Raw genomic sequence first — 19,061 nt, 5'->3', positions numbered from 1 at the left:
TAGAGAGCTTGCTGAATCTTTTTGTGAAGTGTGTACTCCTGTGTTAAACGCAGACCCCTAGGTTCCCTGTGTGATCTTTTCTCTAGAACGTCTGCCAGAATGGAGCCTGCTTTTGATCCCAGTGATCTAGTTTATTACAGTATGCAGGAGTTGGAAAGGTTCTGTAGAGAGAGAAACATAGGGGTGAGAGAGTCAGACACTGTGTACGAACTGAGGAACCACATGATTGGATGGCAAGCAGGTGAATGGAAACGTGAGCGCAGTGAGGAAGACAGGGCCCGGGCCTCTCACCTGGAGGGTGGTGGGTCTGTGGGAGCCCTGGAGATTCAGAAGAAGATGACAGTACCTGGACACCAGTAGAGAGTGAGGACCCCGTAGGTAGGGAGTCCCTTGCTGGGTCCAGCGTAGGAGATAGCGCCTCATCCCTTTCCCTATGCCCTGAGCACAGTGGTAGTTTTCTGGATTCCCCAGTGAGGGTGGAGTCCAGTGGTGGCAGCGATATAGAGTGCAGTACAGAGAGTCCCATTCCCAGTTCCCCGAGTGTGGTACCTTGTTCCCGAGAGGAGGAGGAATATAGGTTGACGTTCAGGGCCAGTAGGAAGCTGTCCCACCATTCTTGGGAGGAGTTTTTGGGGGAATGTGATGATGCACTGTTTGATTGGGTAAGAGTTACCACAGAAGATGATTTTGATAAACTGTATAGACTTGTTATCAAAGAGCAGATGCTCAGTAGTTGTTCTCCAGGGTTGCGCCAACACCTGTTGAGGTATGGCTCTTTTTGTCCATTTGAACTTGCAGAGGAAGCAGACCGCTGGGAAAGGGCCAGAGGTTCTCTAGTGTCATTAGTGAGTGATTCCAACAATAGTGGGTCAGAGATCCTCCAGCCCAGCGTGGTGGAGGAGGCTCAGTGTAGCCCAGCTAGGTCTCAGGATAGCGAGGAGGGTGTAGGGGCTCACTGCCTAGCTCAGTGGAGTAGGAGTGAGGGGGTGACCGAGGGTCCCCAGATGCCCGAAACCCTGCCTCAGGACTTGGATGGTTTCATGAGGGAACACCAAGTTGGGGACCTAGGCTGTCCTGTTAGTCCACTTGAGGAAGATCTCTTAGTGAGTGGAGGACCTGGAGCGCCTGTAAACAGGGCTCCTGTGGTTCTGGAGTCTGGCAGTACCGCTCCGGTAGGGAGGGTACAGGAGCCCAGCGTGAGTGATTGGGGGATGAGTTCCCCAGTGGAAGAGCCGGTGGGTCAGGGACTTCCCAGTTGGGCTAGGATCCCGTGTAGTGACCAGGGTGACACCACTTCTGTTCTGGGGGATCTCCGCGCACTGTCAGGTGGACAGGGGACGGGAGATCAGCGCCAGACAGACAGTCGCTCGACATATGTGTCATTTGATAGCCTCAGGGGGATGGAGTGTAAGTCCCCAAAAGTCCTGGAGTGCCAGGCGATTATTCCACCAAAGGTTCTAGGCCGGAGGTTGGAAGGCCAGGTTCGGGATCAGCCTGACCTGAAGGGTGGGACGTCTGTAATCAGCGTCCCGACCGGTTCTTCTTCCAGAGGTACCGCCCCAGTTGGTAGGGAGCAGGGTTCTGGAAGGGGGTGCAGAGGGTGGGAGAGCCCACCTCTGGCCCCGGTACAACCTGAGGGGTTAAACCCTGGGTTGGAATGGCGTTCTAGGTGTACCCCTCGCCGGAGGAGGAGGAACCCTAGGAGAAGAGGTGGGGGGAGGAGAGCCTTCCCTGAGACTCCTGGTCCGCCTGAGGGTGTAGACCCTAGGCTGGAGAACCAGTGGCAGTCTAGTCCTGTCTTGCAGAGAGGAAGAGTGGAGAATGGCCGCTATGTGCCAGGGGTTACTACCCCCCACTCTGTGGTTAGGCAAGGACCGGTGGCACCTGGGTGGCCTAGGGCCTGGTCTTGGCCGCGGACCGCTTGGGAGTACCAGTGGGGTAGCCCAGTTGGTCCAGACAGTGGTGTTAGAAAGAATTCCATGGGTTCACCGTGGCGTAGAACCGGAGGGTGTCCCTGCAGTTGCGGGCCCGCGTCCGTGTTCTATCGCCCCAAGCATGGAAGTCCATCACGGTGGTGATTGGTCTGCCCTGCGTTTTGGCTGGAAGGGGGTTGTGTTGGACTTGGCCCTTCTGGCAGGTTCACCCCTGAACTTTTTTGCTTGTTATCGGTGACTTGGTGTGGTGATTTTTCGTTTCTGCGCACTTTCCCTGTGTCCCAGGGTAAAGTGCGTGCGCACTCTGAGTGCATGTGGTGAGATAGGCCTGCCCTCCCATAGGAATGCATAGGGAATGTATGGGTCCCTAGTAGTTCCTGATGCGTGGGGTGTGCAGGCCCGAGTTTGGTATGTGCGGACTCGTGTGATTGAATGCTGCGCGATGATGTGTGCGGCGTGCATGTACCTAGTGTGGAAGTGCCACTTCTAGAAGTGGGCACTTCGGTGTGCAGTGTGAAATGTGTGCCTTGTCGCGTGATTGGCTGGTCATGTCATGTGACGGGCTAGGGATTCCCCAGAGTCAGGATGAGTCACCCAGTGGTGAATGGGGAGATCAGCAGCTAGATGGGTGGGAGGAGTACACCTGGGTCCTGAATAGGGCAGGGTTTTCCCCACACAATGCTGGCTCCGCCCCCTGTGGTGCGACTGACGACCCTAGCCCTGCCAGTGAATAGAGTGAGGGGCTGAGCACATCAAGGGTGCTCCCCAACCAGCTGCGACTGGTTTTCCCCCTCACCCTGAACCCAGAACAAAGGGTTTTAATGTATAAAAATGGGGCTGTGTCCCCACAGAAGTTGTTCTCTGCCAGGATCTTACCTGAGGGGGGCTGCTGCTGCTGCTGGACCAGAGGACCGCCACTTGGACTACCTAACTGCCTGGAGGCCCAGTGAGCTGGCTCTGGGTCCAGCCTTGCCCCCACCCCTGCCCTGCTGCATGCAGGGAAGAACTTTGCTGGACTTTGTGGGTCCCTAAGCGCCTGGGAGCGCTTTTCTTGGCTTCATAGCGCTGGGAGCGCTTTATGTGGTTCCCTAAGCGCCTTGGAGCGCTTTCCTTGGCCTCTAGCGCTCAGGAGCGCTTTATTGATGCCAGCCGGTGCCCCCCCGCGTTGACCCCGCTTATTTAGTTATTTGATCGAGCGGGAGCCCACCCCGCATTGTGGTGTGCTCGCGGGTGCCCACCCCGCTAATTTGTTTATTTTACGGCGGGTGCCACCCCGCCGTATATCGCATCTGGAGAGGGAGCCTACCCCTCGTTGCCGCTGAGAAAATCACCGCCGCGGCCCTTGGGCGAACCGGACATCAGGCGGCCCGTGTGGGGACGTGGGCGGGACGTAGCAGCGATCAGGATGCGGACGGGAGCCTACCCCGCGCTCCTGCACTGAAGCCGGAGATCGGTGCTGAGTGACGCGGGGCTCCCGTGAGAGCGAGGGAAGCCCCGCGCCGAGAGAGAGGAACGGAGTCCCCCTACGAGCGGCCTGGTGAGTAGGGGAGGGCCCGGGGGCTCCGCGGGGCCAGTACTCTCTGTTACAGAGCGCGTGGACGCTCTGAACGTCTAGGGGGCATTTTCCATTGATTTTGAGCCCTGAGAAGGCTCCAACCTGGGGCACCTTTCCTTTGGTGTCTCGAGTCCCTGAGAGGGACTCCAGCGAAGGAGCGCACACCTGTTTAGAGCGCCGTGCACGCTCTAACGACGGGGCACGTTGTGTCTGAGCCACGGAGGCTCTAGGGGGCATTTATTGATCGGAGCCTGCGAGGCTCCGGAGGACATTCTTCTGATAGAGCCTGTGGGGCTCCAACACGTGGGCACGTTGTTTTCAGAGCCCACGAGGCTCCAACGAAGGGGCAGAGTATTGGTTTAGAGCCCACGTGGTTCCTACGACGTCTTGGGGGCATTAGACATGCCCAGAGCCTGGCTCCAGCGTTGGCCCCATCATTTGTCTAGAGTGACATACTGGTGTAAAAGGGCACAGTGGTGCCCATGCCCCTTTTCCCAGCTGCCCAGCACTTAGTGGGCAGCTGCAACGTTTAGGTTGTGCGCCCTGGCTTGCGCAGCCTGCGCAATCTTGCCCTGACTTTGAGACAAAGGGCGTCCTAGCCCCGACAAGGCCAGTTGGCCTAGGGACTGCCACAGATAGTGGCTAATGTGAGTTTTTGCGCCATTGTTCCTTTGCTGCACCTCTGAATGTGTTTATACGTCATGTGCTTTGCTTTACACCTCTGAATGTATTTTATGCATCCTGTGTTTATGTGCTTAGACCCCTACAGGTAGAGTGATACTTAGGTGGTTGTTTTTCTCCTAGTACAGGTGGTACTGGTGAGGTCCTGATTCCCTGCGCAGTATTTTCCTAAGGTGGTTAGGGTTGCGTAGGTGGTACTTGCTGGTTATCAGGAGTTACTGATTGTGTGTTGTATATGTTATTGTGAGCTATGTTCTAAAATATTATTCCTACGTTCTAAGTGCTATTTCTACAAAGTGCTAATTTCTGACAGTGGTCCATGTGGCCCTGTCCCCTGTATATATAATCCCTTGTAAATTCTGCCCGTGCCTGTTGGCACATTGTAAAGTGTTTGTTTTTATCTGATGTGTTGTGTGTAATACAAAGGCTATTTTTATAGAATACCTTGTGTGGAGTTTCCTTTGTGGTGGGCCTTGGGTGTTGTTGCTGGGTGCGCGCGCAAACGCTTTACACATCGCCTCAGGGATAAGCCTGTCTGCTCGTGCCAAGCTACCAAGGGGGGGAGCAGGGGTTATCGTTGGCGTGTAACTTCCTTGCCCTGACTAGAGTGGTGGTTTCTGCCTGACTTTGGCGCAAGCCTTAGCCAACCAGAAATCCCATTTCTAACAACCGCTCAGAGTGGCCATTGGCAAAGTACCGTAGCATTCAAGCATACGACTACAAAGCAGCAGCAGCCGGTCCCGGCTGTGTGGTGCCACAGGAAGAGCATCCATTTCGGAGCAAGCAGATTAAGAGCAGGATGCCAGTGGCTAGTGCAAGTAACAGTGGAAAGCCACTGAAGACACTAGAAAAAATAGAATGAATAAATGCTGGTATCACACCAAATATAGTTTGAAAAGAGGTCACAAGGCCAGAGCCTACAGCTTTAAAAAACATGGGCAATGCCTGTAGTGTTGGAGGCATTGAAGATAGTGTGAATCAACGCCCCAATGTAGTGGGAGATCGGTATTAAGAAGCGCATGTACCTCTGTACGTGTATTAGCCACGTGAAGGACGAAGGTCTCAACGGCAGATGTGAGAACAACTTCTTTTTGGGACAATAATGCTCCTATTCTGCTCAATTTGTTGAACTCTGCCTTCAAGGTCGGAATGGAAGGCCAAATCAAGATGTCGTGCCTCCCATGCGGGGGAGGAAAAAGCAAATTTTTACAGCAAACCGCATGCTGGGAGACTGTTACAATGTAAGGGATGCCAGCAAGCATGCCGCAGCAATCTTCATTATTTAAAAGCAAATAGCTTCCATTTGCTAGCAAGGTAAACGTAGGTGTGATAGCTGGTACTGGATGACCCTTCAAAATACACCCCAAATTAGGTGCTGATAAATTACATGCGCCGTGCAATTGTATATTCTTACACACGAGAGAATGACCAGGTAAGGAATCACACGACTCCCCAGTGAGGTACACCTCTTTGTCATCCCACAAGCATCTGTATGTGAATGGTAAGGACCAGACCTTGTGTAGAAATGCACTACCTAAAGGTTCATAGCGGCCCAAGGGATAATGTTTCATACATGAACTAAATTTAAACAAGGAAAACGGCAAAGCTATTACCCCATGGATGAGCCACACTTCAGAATTAGTTTCAGCTACTCAAAAAGGAAAAGGTTCTAATTTTTCAATACGTAATAGAGTGTATGTGGAATCTTCATGGACATAAACTGTTGTCTATCTGTCAAGTTAAATGGCGTAAATAACGATGACGTGTTCATGTAATCCCATGGAACTTTCCCCATCTTCAAAGTTTGCAATGTCCATGCAAACTGCATAATTGAACGCAATTGATTTTGACCATGATACAAAACAGATACTTCATCATGCACAATATGCACAACAGATGAAACAATATTGTCTAATGTGTAAATATGGGAAGAAAGAATGTTAATACTATTATCAACAACAGCAAGCACTTTTTCAAAATTAGCTTGGTCTATTGCCCTTAGACGCGAAGCAGCTTCAATTTGGGGAAGCTTCCAGATTTCATTGTAAGTGGCATAAATACATTTTTTTGTTCTTGGACCAGAAGGCCCTTTTATAAAATCTGTCAAGTCAACGTCACCTGACAACAACGACAAATGGCTTTTAACTGACATACGGGTCGAGTGTTGCAACCAATTTTGACATAATTTTCCTACTGAATAGGTAGTAACCGGATGAGAGTCAGAATAATGTGGATCAGGTCTATCCTGAATGTATCCTGGGGCTTTGTCTAAAAAGTGGTGTTGGCAAGAATCCAAACTTGTTTTCCAAACCAACCAACCCTGGGGGTCTAGGCTAGAAATATTAACAGTGTCATTTGTAAGCAACAACTGCAAATCGTCAATGTCCAAATCAGTATGATTATCCCAGTTGTCATAAAGAGCCAGTGTAGGTATTTTAGGTGCATTCATTTGTTTTACAGTCGTTAAACCTAAACAGCTTGTTTGATAAATCGAACTATTCAAAAATAGGATTTGTTTTGGGATAAGACATGCATGATGCAAAGCTTCAGATCCTTGCACCTGCCAGAATTTAGAACCCCAAACAGACTTAAGATCTACGGTATCCTTCCATAGTGCATAACTACCCACTGCCAGTTGAGCAATAAAGAATTTGGAATACACTAATTTAGTGTGGGTGAGCATGACTTTGTAATTGGATGCAGAATTCAATTTTAAATAAAATTAATCCGGATTGGATTTATTAAAATCTGTGAAATATAAAAATAAATTCAAAAGAGTTTTTGAACTGCCGTCAATGGGAGCTGGGCAATGTTCCCATTGTGTGTAATTAAAAATATTTCTAAATGTATTAGCTTTATGCAGGTAATGATGACCAAAATGCTGGTAACAAAATAGATCAGCATAATTTGCAGTATTGAAATACAAATCCTCAGCATCAAATGCAGCATAATACTTTAAATCAAAAAATAAAGATTCAACGGCTTGTACGTCCCAATCATCGGAACGTATGGCGTATGTTTTGTTTCACAACATCCCCCATAGAAACACAAAAGTACATTGGGAACATTAACCACTTCTGTGGGGCCATGAATTTGGAAGTTAACTGCATCCCAAACTATTCCATCCACAACTGGCCAGAAAGAGATGTTGACAAAAGTCTGGTCCCTTTTCATGATGTGTGATGAGGAGTGCGGTGCCAAAGTTCCAATAATTATTTTAACTGCAGAGCGTTCAGTGAGGTAGTGGCCATTAATTAAAAGGAAGAAAAATGTCACAAATCCAATCGACATGAACAAAAAAATGGCACCAACCAAATGTATGTCCAGGGAGGGATCAAATAATTGCTTTTAAACCAGGTGAAAAAAATATAAAATTTGGAGGGGGAACTCGATGATGTGGAGTTAGAGTCAAAGGAAAAATGCAACTGGTTCAGTGTGTTGTCTTGCAAACTAGGCAATGACTCTGTAGCGGGATACGTATATTCAGTTTCTTCATGAAGACTGCAAGCCGGAGGGTGTAGCAAAGGATCAGTAACATCAGTTATCTCTATGGCAGTGTCAGGCCTTATGTTGTTGGAACTGGTCAAGACTGTGTCCCTGGATATTGTTGGACAGGAAGCAGCAGGTGACATACTATGTAGAATCGGCCAGGATTTGTAGTTTGACATTGTCCACTGAGATGTATCTGTTATCTTTGCGACCAGGAAGTGGTGGTAAAATGACTGTACGAGTACCCTTCACGCCAAGCACTGGGAAAGGTGCATGATATGAGGGGACAAACTCTTTCTTGTTCTCCACCTTCTCACGGACCAGGTCTCCGATCTTGGGTAGCCAGCCGACTACCGGAATCTGCAGCGCCACTTTAGTGGCGGAGGGTAAATGTTCCTTTGCAAGACTGTCTCGATCCTCTTGTAGTTTCTGTAACACATCAGAATGATTATCTACATCAAAGGACGCGGCTGTAGCCGCCATGTCTAGACCATCAAGGTCCGGAACAAACATCTTCATGCCAAGGAGCATTTCGTATGGGGTCCGCCCACCCAGAGATCTTCTAGGGAGATTATTTAGTGCACGTTGTACGCTATACAAATGGGCGAACCAGTTCCTGCGAGTACCTATAACTCTAGCTGTCAAGGATTGTTTTAAGTCACGGTTCATTCGCTCCACAACTGAGTTGCCCTCAGGCCTCTATGGATACGAAAATTTGACTTGCACCCCCAAAGACCTCATGGCATCCTTGTACGCCTTAGAGGCGAACGCGGGACCCTGCTCAGAATGGAAGGTGCCACATGCAAAAATTCCCACAAAGACATGCAAATCCCTGATGACAGTTCGTGCGTCAGCACTGCGTTGTGGCCAAACCCAAAGAAAACGTGTGCACGAATCAACTGCAACCAAGATAAACTTATATGCAGTATCTAAAGAAAATGGACCGCAGTGATCTAAATAAACACAATTGAATGGTTTATTAGAAATCTACAGCTGTGTTTGTGGCAGGCATGCTGCAGTTGAAGGTTTAATCTGCTGACAAATGTCACAAGAAAGCACATAATTACAGGTTTGTTTATATAACCCACGCCACCAGTAACGTTGCTGTAAGATAGAGACAGTCGCCTAAACACCTGCATGAGCCGGGGCCATGCCTTCGTGCGCGGCTGTTATCAATGCTAGTCTGCGGTCCTGGTTGGGAATCAACCTGCCACCAACGTCATTCATTCTCACATAGGGAACTTTATCAGGACTTAAATGATAAGAGTACTTTGAAGGGAAACCCTGTGGGTACATATTTCCCTTCTCTGTAGCAGCTATAGCTGCCAAGATGTCATGATCAATCTTAGTCATGGATCTTGTAACTGCTGCTACTGAATAAGTGGCTACTGCCGTTTTAGCTGCTTTGTCAGCCAAACTGTTACCGACCGCGTGTACTCCTACGCACTGGTGGCCAAGAGTATGAATTACTTTTGTGACAGGCAGACGTTCTTTAAGCTCTGCGACTCGAACCCAAAGCATTTTATGCTTAATTGTGCTGTCTTTAGAATCACGATAGTCATTCTGAGACCAAAAGAATAAGTTGTCATTAAAAGACTGAACATAGTAGTAAGAGTCACTTACAATCAAGGTAGTCAGATTAAGATCAGCAAACTCCAGTGCTAGCACCAGAGCTTGCAGCTACGCTAACTGGACGATACAGTCCCCTAGTGCCTGCGTGTGCACGACACTGGACTTGAACTCACCGTTCACCATGGTACCTGCCACTATAGCGCAAGCAGCCGATTAAGAATGTTTTGATGTGGTCGCCGGTTGCGCAGAACCGTTGGTATAAATTATACAATGGTAGTCCTCAAGCAGGCGCATAGACAGAAGAGCAGGATGAACAAATTCATACGGTAAGAACTCCTGAGTTTGCAATGAGGAGTCAAAGATATAGGTGACATCAGACGATGTCAACAAAGTAGCCCATTGTATCCAATGCGGATGTAAAGCTTTGAGTTTGGGACACTGGCTCTCCTTACAGCTTCAAGAGCAGGATATGGTGTTACAACCATCATGCGTTTTCTTTGTGCCAGTTTACGTTCCTGCAGGATCGCCATCTGGACTGTGGTTTATACATTTTCACCTATCGAAAAACGCAGTTCAGCCGAAGTGTACAAATGTGACTTGTAAGCAATAGGTACTGTGTCACCTTCATTAAACGTCAAGTAGGTGAAACCCATTGCCCCTGGCACAATTCTTATCACCAGGTTTGTGTGGTTATCACGTGTTAACAAGTATTTAGATTCAATAAGATCAGACTGCAAGGATTGCAGAATGGCTGAATGTTCGGAAGCCAGCAGGCTTTTGTAAAGGTAGGTTGTATCAAGGCATACAGCGGCTTGATACGCTGGGCATAATCGGGAATGTAAGTTTGTCCGATATTTAAAAATCACAGCAAAGATTGCAATTTTTTCAGGGTTGTAGGACAGCGCAAACGTGCGCATTTCCCCAAGAAGTGAGGCGGCAAGCCTCTTCCTTCTTTATTGAGCTCGTAGCCCAGGAACAACCCTGTGTACTCTGCAATGTGTTATTTTGCAAAGTTAAATTTGTAACTGTAGTCTGCAAACAAAACTATGATGCGGTCCACGAGACAAAGATGCAGCTATAATTTGTCGTCGGTGAGATAAATATCATCAATGTACGAGTACGCAGCAGGGTCTATGTCGTCTAACAGAGAGACAACACGTACGGCAAAAACGCCCGGGCTGTTCTTGTAGCCCATGGCCAATCTTGTAAATTGTTTTTGTTTACCGCCCAGGGTGAAGGCTGTCCATTGACTACTTATAGAGGACAGATTGTGGCTAAAAAAGCCATTGGAAATGTCAAGTGTAGTTTTATATTTTTTACGCACAAGACTGTCTACAAGTCCTGAGCTATGGGTATTCTGAACCGCACAGTTACGACAAATGAGAGTTCAAAAGTCGGTAATCCAAAACTATGCGGTACAACCCATCTGGTTTGGTTACTGTAAAAAGAGGGTTATTCATCGGTGACACACATGTCTCAATCACTCCTTGATACTCTAATTGTTCAAGAATTTCAGAAATGTGAGCTTTTGCTTCCCGCCGGAGAGGATATTGGGGTTGGGGCTGTGGCATAGACTGCCATGGTATCTCATGAGGCGGAGAGGTTTTATCCCAGACCACCTGAGTATGGTACAGGGCCGGTGCAAGCACCAAAGCCCACTCTTTCGCAAAAGTCATTGCTTGCTCCTTGGCTACGTTGTGTGAAAAACTAGGGAGGATTACCTCCTCCCCCTCGGAGAGGCTAAAACAAAAGGCGGGGGCCAGTCTGCCTCAGTTAACAAGATGTCATGCGAAGAAGTCAGATTTTCCCCAAAAATCCCTTTAATAACACGTTGTATATCACCTTCAATTAAAAGTACAATGTTATATAATCTATCAGGGGGATCCACTCGGGTGTCAGCAGTTTCTACTGTGATGAAAGTGTCAGTTGCTGTCGCCTCCAGAAATGGACGCAGTGTTTGCCGCACTATGGTAACCTCAGCTGCGCTGTCTAGCAGCAACTTTCTTTTTCTGAAACGGAGGGCATTGACGAAGAAAATCGTCCTGCTCCCCTTTACCGTCAGTCTGACAAGGTTGTTCACGTTCTTGCGGGGCACCTCGACCTCTGCCGCGATCCCGGCGATCACCTCCACCGGCTTGTGAGCCCAATGTTTCCTGTGAAGAACGAGGAGAAAACTGGTCAGGGACCTGAAACCTGTCAGGAGACCTAAGTCTCGCGTGGTCGCTCAAATCATAAGTGCGCTCAGAGGGTTTGGGTGCCGGTGACGCTGCACGTGACCCTCATTCCCAGCTCAACTGCCGCCTCCGGGCCATGCTCATCCTGAACACGCTTAATCACGGAGGGTAGCACAGTCATAGAAGGTGTGCCAAAACACTTTGCATACACTGCTGCGAACACCTTACTCCAATTCTCACAATCGGTTACCTCTGGTATTAAGTCTTTCTGCAAACTTATTGTTAAGATCCTGTGTTTCTCCACAGGAGTGGTATTAGGAAATACTGCTTCCAGCTGGTCAAATTTCTCATCAAGCCAGTAAGGTAAATCATCCTTATTCTGTGGTCGCTTGCCCATAACCAAATTAACCATGCCCGGACTAATAGACATCCCGGCCGGGCCAGCTGGTTGCGCCGCAACCCCAGGTGCTCCCTTCGGGAGATTGCGGGAAACGTATTGTACTAGAGCCCTATGCACCTCAATCAAGGAGGTGTCCAAGACATGCAATTCGGCTACAGTGGCTGCTAGATAATGTGGATGTGGTGTGTACCCGGCCAAAACTGGACAAGTGGCCCCTGGAATGGACAAAGGGGCTAACCGGACCAAAATCACGGTGTGGGTGAGGGCGCCATTAAACCAAATATGGTGTTGCCATGCTGAAATCGGAACCTCAAGAGTCGTATATGGCCGATACGCTACAGGTACTGCAATGGGCGTGTATGTATGGAACAAATTATCATCACCGTTCACTGCCGGAAACGTTACCCAAGAGTAAAATACCTCAAAGTGGAAAGCCGGATCGGCTCCAACCACAAAGATTAGTGCGATACCAGCATCTGGCACTCCATATGCCGCCAAATGTTGACGGACTGGGGTGTGGCTATGCGCCACAATATCGACATCAGCCATAAGGACTAAGAAAAGGAAAACAACTTAAAAGCGTGGCAGCGCAATAGGTTCGCAATTCATATGAATGTGAAAACCTTTTTATAATATCAAGCTTGAAAAGACCTATAAAGTATCAATACAGGTAGGTTATGCCATCACCATTGTTGATAAAAGGAGTGAGGGTATTGTGTACAAGTAAAAGCACTACTAAAGCCTCTCGTAAATAAGGTCCAGACCAAACGTTAAGGGCGACATGTTGCAGGGATTCTGCTCATGTACAGAACTATGCGCAGGAAACCAGGACCTCGGTGTATTGTTGTGTATGAAAAAAGCCACCTCAGTACCCAGAACCCCAATCCGACTAGCCTTAGTGTCTCATTCGTTCTCCGTACTACAGCGAAGTTACCAATGATTAGACAACCTAGAACATGCGACTTAGTAAACTCTCAGGAATAATGGGAAACAAGAACACTCTTTCGTTCACACTCATACTTGTCCACAACGTGAGTAATCAGAGACACTGTATAGTTTAAAATGTTTATTTTTAACTAACATGCTCTAAGGTGCAATACTCTAGCCAATACGAGCAGCAGAATGCACAAAAGCAATATAATTAGCATTGTTACAATTCCATAAAGCACAGAAGAGGAAATCATATTATAATGACAGTGGAAACAGGACCACCCTCCCCGTGCTCATGAACTAGTTTAGAATAATTATAGAAGACCCCTGGGCTTTGTCAGCGAGACCCCCTACCTAAGGGATCAGATGCAGTGATTTACATCTCAGGAACAGCACAGCTCTTCTATGTTGGAAAGGTTTTCTCCAAGTGCTTTCTCATGCATGTAATGCCATATTAAAAGCATCCGAGTTTTAGTTGGGCCTCTGTGCTTCATGTTATGTCTATGTGCGTGGGACTGACCAAAGTGAATCAACAGCATACATTGTTATTCGTCCTTGAACAGGCTGTACAGACAGAGAGCTCGGTGCCCTGCTGGATATGTGAAAGGTAGATAGTTCTCATGTGAAGCAGCGCCAGCAAAGTATTTCACGAGAACAGACCCATGTAGTGTTGTGTGCAAAAGCGGCAGAATGGCAAGCAAGCCTATACTACTTAAGCTAACTTAGTAATGTCTGCTGTTAACCCCGTTTCCTCACTACAATCCAAAGGGTGCACATAATTGACTTGCCTCTTGTTCACTTTTGGCACCATCAGGGTGGGTGGAAGCATGAACGTTTCAAAATTCATGTTTGAAAACTATTCCTTAAAAAAAATAGTTGCACTGATTTAGTCTGATGTACTACTACTACTAAGATGAAACACTTCTGCATGTGAATAAAATAAATGTTTAGAATTTTTTATGAGACTTTTTCATATTTAACACGTTTGTTGCAGAATGCCTTTAAAAATTAAGGTGTCCCAAAAGTTAACTGTGCAGGACACCCTTCATGTCGATTAACTTGTAAATAAATGCTTTCCTGTTTTGAACAGGGGGCCGCATGCAAAGGTCAGGAGAGCACTTGTGGCCCCCAGACTATAGATCTACAGGGACGTTATACTATAGATTATGCAGCAGCAGTGGCTTCAGTGCAACATAGCTTAAAGTAAAAAAACAAAAAAAGCTATAACGCAGTCAACACTGGCTCTATCATAAAGCTTTTTATCTTTACTTTGAGCCATTTGCAACATGGCTGAAAAACATTGGCAAAGCCAATAGATCTCTCATAGGCAAGACCTATTGGCGTTGCCAATGCTTGTTTTTAGAAGCAGCGCCCTTTACATGCAGCTTACTCTCAATTACTCAAACCCCTATGAGGCCCCAAACCTGTTCTACCAGGCAGAACCACTGTACTGGGGTTCCCACACACACTTTAGCCCTGCTGCAGTATGCACATATAACAAATAAAGCTGTAAGCAATTGATTTATCCAGAACCGACAAAAAGAGCATTCACTTTAGGAAAGTGCTTCTTTGGCATATGTGAAAGGTGCTATATACATGCGTATAAAAGATGAAATATTAAGGGCCATCGGTAAGCAGGTCTGCTGCTGAACCTGCAGTATTCTCAGAAGGACTAGAAAGAGGAGCAGGCTAGAGTGACATACACCAGAGGTAAGCCTTTGGGATCCGCCAGGGAATCAGACCAAGGACAAGGCGAGGGTGTGTTTGGGGAGTAAATGGCAAATCCCTTTCTGTGCTGCAGCTGCTGTTTCTGCTGCCTGGCTCGCAGTCTGAGAGTCTCTGGTAGCCTGGAGGGAGCTTTTGTGTGGTAGGGTTCCCCATGGCGAGAAGGAACAGTCCAAGAGACACATGTGTGATTGAGAAGTTCATACTCATCTACAGCATCAGAAGAGCCAGCATATCTCTCTGAGTGGTGGGTGGGGGGAAGGGGCAGTACAACCGGAGGAAATGTGGCGGTAAAAAAATAAAGCACTATAACACTTTACAAATAAAGTAAATAGTGCCTGAATCACATGGAAAGAGGTGGATGGAAGTGGAGGGACACTAATTAGGTTGGTCCATGCTCCACTGAAAGAAAAGGAAGGGATGGCCGGAATGTGCTGCCCAATTAAGAGGCAGCAAAGAAGAGTGACAATTAAGCCAGGGAATAGTAAGCAATGGGCAGGTTCCAAGCCCTTTCTTGTACACAATACCCCTAGCAAATCAGAGTGCATGGAGGGCATGCACTGTCACAGGCTCGAACTAAGCAGGCGGGCGTGCACATCCAGGTTAAAGAAGCAGGTGGGGAATTTTTACAATGAGAAAGTGTACTCAATAGGTCAAATTACAGTGAGAAATGTGATCAAGCCCTGGTAATGGTTTCAGAGAGAGTGGGGATTCTGCTTGAAAAATTTCCAAAATAGGGCACTGAGAAAAACAAAATTGTGATGGATGGAATGCTTGGAATTAATCTCAGCTATTGATAATTAATCTGACCAAGGAGTTTGGCTTGGGCTGCCATGTTTGGGGTGGGACGAGACCGGTTTGCGTATGATTTGGAAGGCCCCAGAAGGAATGCACCCACAGTAATTAGCAGTGGTTATGATGAATTCAAGCATCATTTTGTTGCTGTCTAAATAGTTCATTTTGTTTGCATCAAAGACATTTTCAGTTCTGCAGAATACTCCTAAAATGTTCCAATATTTCATGCTTTGTGGAATAAACCAGATCCCCCCATGGTTGCTTATCTTGCAGTAAATATTGCAAAAAATTATTTGCAACTACATATTTAATAGTACATTTTCATAGGAAAGTGACTAAACCCAGATTCTTTACAGGCAGTTCAAATGATTAAGATGTCCATTTTGCTAGAACCTCCAGTCATTTTTCAATATTCATAAAACATTTCCCTCTCTTGAGCTTACATTTCTTTCCCTTTCCCACCATACATCTTCAAGATTGATTTCCAGTGTTATAATATTAATGAGAATCTACTTGGAAGGCGAAGGATGAGGAAAAGAGACATGAGAGCCATCCTCTAGCTTCGACACATCTTACCTCCTCAAGCAGCTGAGAGCTTATAGATATTATACCAGTTCAAACAATAGTATGTTACATTTTTCATAAAGGCTCATAATTTAGAAAACTGATTCAAAGGAATAATATATTCCTATAATCTGTCAATAAAGATCATGAGATGACTCTATAAGAGTCAACTAATAACCACTTTCAGAGGAGGTGACTCTACAATAAGGAAATTATTCATATAATTTTCAATAATGTTTCCAAACATAATAGGTATTAATAGTCCAATACCAGTTTTTACATGTGTACATATTAATTCAATTTGCTTTGCTGCCATATGCTAGATTTTTGTTATAAAAAAACTTTCTATACTATAACACCAACTTTGAATTTTTGGTAAATACACACATTTTCTCTGAAGCACTAGCTAACAGTTTGGTGACAGGCACTAATTTTGCTCTGAAAGATCAGATTATTATTTTTTGCTAATCAACTAATGTTTCCACCAACATCATTTTGTCATTGTCATAGAATTACAATACATTTATCCCGGATAAGTAGCTTCTGAATTTTAATCAAGACACAGATTTGTCATTAAACATCAGCTCGTCGTTTTCTTAAAATACACACGTTTTGTTTGCAATCTCCAGCTTCTCATCTTCGGTAAACCTCCATTTTCCTCTCAACACATCTTGCCATTTTCTCAACTACAGTGATTTTGCAATCAAACACCGGCCTTTCATTTCTAGTAATTACATTTCCCACAGTTATCTGCTTGTAATATTCATCAAGCACTCTCATTTCATACTGCCACATAAAGGTGGATACTACCTCACATTTTAGTTAGGGCTCCAGGTTTTATGGTATTACTTTTTTTAACATTTCCATCTATATTTACCCATATTTGTTTTTGGCCATCTCATTGGTGTTTATCTATATTTATTTTTAGTTTTCTGAACAGATGTAGTTGAAACTTGTAAATTTCCATGTTTATTTAACTGACAAATGTGCACAAATACTTTGCTGCCCTCATGGTTTAATTACATTATAAAACCAAATATAAGAAAACAATACAACCAAATGAAAATATCAGCATTATGACACAAAGAAATGTTGAAATATGGAGCTATTTAAGGAACTCTCACCCTGTTTTTAGACTCTTTTCAGTCTGCATAGTTATTGGCCTGGAATTCATGAGTGATAGCATAGAGAGGCACTCAAAATAAGCCAAATTATCTGAATTTTTCCACTTTTAAAAATAAATACAGACAGGAAACACTCTATTTTCTGTCTGTATTTATCTGTAAAAATACAAATAAAACCGGAAAACTGTGGGCCCAAATTGTGATATACAGTGCCGTGTGCAGATGTACTAATATCATATGTTATTACATGCCGGGCTGACTACCATTTTCCACAGATGCCTAGCTTTATGCCCCTCATGGTCACCAAATACTAAGGATGACTACCAGTTGCGAGGCATAACCTTTCTTTCTCCTCTCCTCTTCCTTCGCCTTTGTTCTGATATCTCTTTCATCTCTCCGTTCGCCTTCATTCACTGTCTCAGCTTTCTTCACCTTTCTCCCTTCCAGTCCTTTCTTCAGTGTCTCCTCCCCTCCTACCATTCAGTCCTCTCAATGTATTCTTCTAGTTCTCTTCATCTATCCCTCCCTTTCTCTCGCTCCTCATCCTTCATTACCTGTTTCCATCACTCTCCCTGAAATTGGTTCAATACGTCTTATGTCTTTACTTGGGACAACTTCATGTCTCCAACAACTTCATGTCTCTAATCCTTTTTTCCCACCATCCCCCTGCCTTCATCTTTCACTTTCTGCTGTCTCTCCTCTCTCCCTCTTATTCCACCTATCTTTCCCTTCGCTTATATTTTATTTATAAAGCGCAACATTCATCCCATAGGGATATCACGGCGCTAATGTGGCGGGAGGGTGGTAGTTAGGGCTAGGGCTGTTGGGGTCGGTTACATCAGTCCTTGGGGAATAAGTGGGTTTTAAGATTCTTCCTGAATGCCGTGTAATCCTCGATCAGCCGTAGTTCCAGTGGAAGCTTATTCCAGTGCAGGGCTGCGAGGTACAAAAAGGTGCGTCCACCTGCCCTCCTCTTACTGATCCTTTTAGTCTCAGCTAGCGCCTGAAGGCATGACCTTAGGCACATGGAAGGAGTGTCGAATTTAATTATATTCTGAAGAATCCTAATGGAGTGCCCTGTGTGCATGTCCTAAAAGCTTAAATCTTGTTCTTTGACGCATGGGGAGCCAGTGAAGTTGCCTCAAGCAATCAGTTGCTGAGCTGTATCTGCCCTTATTGCACACCAGTTTGGCTGCTGCATTTTGTATCACTTGCAGACGTTCGAAAAGGTAGTCTGGCATGCCAATGAAAAGTGCATTTCCATAATCCAGACTACTGACAAGCAGGGCCTGTGTGACTGTTCTCCTGCTTTCCAGTGGGATCCAGGGGAAGAGCCTTTTTAAAAGCTTCAGTGTAGCGAAGCTTCTTCCACACAGGGTCTGCACATGGTCCTGCATAGATAGGGTGTTATCAATGATGACACCCACATTTGTTGCACAAGTGGGGCCACCATGACGCATCCCAGATATGGTTGGCTCCACCGAGAAGCAGGATTTCAGATTTCTCAGCGTTGAGCTTTAAGCAGTGTTCCAACATCCAGGTTGCCATTTCAGTGAGGAAGTTGTTGAGTTTAGCCCTAGTGTCCTCGTGCCTGTCTCAAATGGCTATGGCCAGTTGCGTGTCATCCGCATAGGAACAGATACCAAAGCCCCACTTCATGCCAATTTTTGCCAAGGATGATACATAGGCATTAAATAGAGTTGGGCTCAGGGATGCTCCCTGCGGGACACCACAACTGAGATTTTTTGGACTTGAGGAGAAGGCACCCATTTGCACGGTTTGTGTTCTGTTGCTCAACAATGAACTGAGCCATTGAAGGGATTTTGCATTTATCCCTTTTTCGTGCAGATTTTCCAATAGAATCTGGTGGGAGACAGTGTTGAACGCCACCGACAGGTCTACCAGGATCAATGCTACTGCCTTTCCCTGGTCTAGCAGTGATCTTACATTATCTAGAACGGCCAGGAGAGTTGCGTCTGTACTGTTGGTGGCCCTGAAGCCCTTTTGAGAGGGGTCCAGTAATTCGTTGGACTCTAACTAGTTAGACAATTGTCTATTGACTAACTTCTCCAATACTTTGGAGAGATAGGGGAGTTGAGAAATTGCCCGGTAATTAGC

This window comes from Triturus cristatus, chromosome 6 (genome assembly GCF_964204655.1).
Source record: "Triturus cristatus chromosome 6, aTriCri1.1, whole genome shotgun sequence".
Lineage (NCBI taxonomy): Eukaryota > Metazoa > Chordata > Amphibia > Caudata > Salamandridae > Triturus > Triturus cristatus.
This window is presented reverse-complemented; position numbering follows the sequence as displayed.